Genomic DNA, 2,502 nt, shown 5'->3' on the forward strand with positions numbered 1-2,502 from the left:
AAAAAAAAGGCACAGGAAAATTATCTTAGTGGATCGCTTTCTACCCCCACTCCCCCCCCCCTTCTACCTTCATGAAATATAAAAAGAAGAGAAAAGCAAAAAGAAGTGAACAAAAGCACAGGGACGTAAACAATAGCAACAATGACGACAAGAAGGTGAACAAACTAGCATGAAAAGTTTGAACGCTTTAGTGAATATAATATCAAAGGAAACTAATAGAGTCAAGAAAATCGTATTGATACAGTAGGTCTTTTTCTAACTAGAGGGGTAGTCGAATGTGGCTGATTTCTACTTCCAGTAGATCTTTGCTACAATCTAACAGATATCAACGCTTAACAATAGGCCTTTGCGTGTTTGTCTCTGGTGACGGAAAGACGGAAAGAAATCAAACCATAACTTATTATCACACACACACACACACACACACACACACACACACACACACACACACACACACACACACACACACACACACACGCATACACACACACACACTCAATGCGCAAAGACACTTACACTGTAACACACGTGGCTATACCCCCATCATGCACAGAACGGTAACCGGTCATTTCGTCACATGGTCATCTCGTCACATGGTCATCTCGTCACGCCCCAATTATGTGTGACGAAATGACTTCGTTCGTTCATATATCTCTCCAAAATTGTTAGGCTAGTACGAGTAGAGTTTAGGAGGATCAGCCTCAAGCTTTTATGAAGTTATATAAATTATTAATGTTAATTAAATCTTCGTCCAAACTGTTCCATAGTTGAAGGAAAAAACAATGTCTGGTAAAGAGTAAATATGGCTTTGTTTGAAAGCAAGGGTCTAGCTTTTAGCAAAATTGCAGTACCGAACATTTCTACTAGCTAATTCATTTGTAACCGAACTAATATTATGATCTTGCCAATCACACCTTTCATCAATAATCATAATAGGCCAACTTAAAATCTTTGTTGATATGATTTTGGTGCGAACATTTTTTTTCACCAATCGAAAGCGCGTATCATGGGGTTCATTTCTGTATAAGTTTCACTGAGTTCTCCTCCTTAAATCACTATAAAGAGCAAATAACTGCTTCAATTATCATAGCTGTTTGCTTCCAAATTAGCTCGTCTTGAGATGTGCGGAATGGATTTCAATAATATTGTTCCAACTTGGATGACGCAACAAGAATGACTACGGAACAGACAGTAAAGCCCAGAATTCCGAACTCGCGTATCGTTTGTTGTCCCCATCGGATTATGCAATGCGTTTTTGTTTGTTTGTTGTTGGGTTTTTGTTGTTGTTGTTGTTTTATTTTTTTGCATAGTTCTGCAACATTTGCTTAGTTTTGGATTCACCTCGATTTTTCACGCTTTTGAGTAAAAATTTTTACGAAACAATTGAACGCTCTCGCCACGTGACTAAAGGGAAGTAATCACAGTAATAGGTCTCATTTGTGTGACAAGGTTGTTATTTCCCTTGTTATGGATTTTTGTTCCTTCAGCATTTTCAATTTTTCAATCCATCAAAACTTGTTCTCATGTCTGCTGATGTTTCATATTTGTCAGGTGTTTTTGGTTTTAGTGATGTGCCAGCATCAGAGGTCCAGATGTCTTTTTCCCCCATGTTTCTTTCCTCTATACAGCGGAAAGTTACAGAGGTTATATTTTTGGTTGCAGTTGCGAGCGCCGTAAAACCCTATACTAAACAAACAAAACAAACAATATTTTTGGTTGTTGTTTTCTCTGACTGAAGTGTATCTTTCCCTTCTATGATCTTTCCAAATACACAAAAACTACTGATACTGATATGTTCTGTTTTCAATTCTTATGTACTTAGATCTAAAACATGAAAAATTTTATAGAAAAAATGTAGAACTTGTCGTGAATGGCGTTACGGTAACCTGCATAATTTTTGCATTTCTCTTGAATAATTTGGCCATCTATATTTGCATAATTCTGGGGGGACAACATATGATACGCGTGTAGAGCTTGGTCGTTTCTGGTGTGTTGATCATTCATATATACCGACATTAATCAGTTTTTGTTCCTCCTAAAAAAATATGCTAAAACCTTGATACGTGGCTCTTATAGGACGATTTTAAGACTTTTACTTTGAGCTTAAATGTCTGTTGTTTCAACAAGTGCCTGGGGGGTGGGGGGTGAAAAGTATGTTTCAGATTTAATGTCAAATTTTGTTAATGCCATCAACCCGACAGCGAATATCGTTTGACATTAAATGATCTTGTCAGTTTCTTAGTGCTTGAGCGCTTAATCAGCTGCTTGCACTGTATGCTTCCCGGGAAACTGAGAATGTTTGTGGGTGCTCTATGACCTGCTGGGGTGATAATAATAATAATAATAATAATAATAATAATAATAATAACAATAATAATAAATAAATAAATAAATAAATAAATGAATAATAATAATAATAATAATAATAATAATAATAATAATAATAATAATAATAATAATAATAATAATAATAATAATAATAATAATAATAATAATAATAAT

Source organism: Aplysia californica, unplaced genomic scaffold (assembly GCF_000002075.1).
Source record: "Aplysia californica isolate F4 #8 unplaced genomic scaffold, AplCal3.0 scaffold00522, whole genome shotgun sequence".
Lineage (NCBI taxonomy): Eukaryota > Metazoa > Mollusca > Gastropoda > Aplysiida > Aplysiidae > Aplysia > Aplysia californica.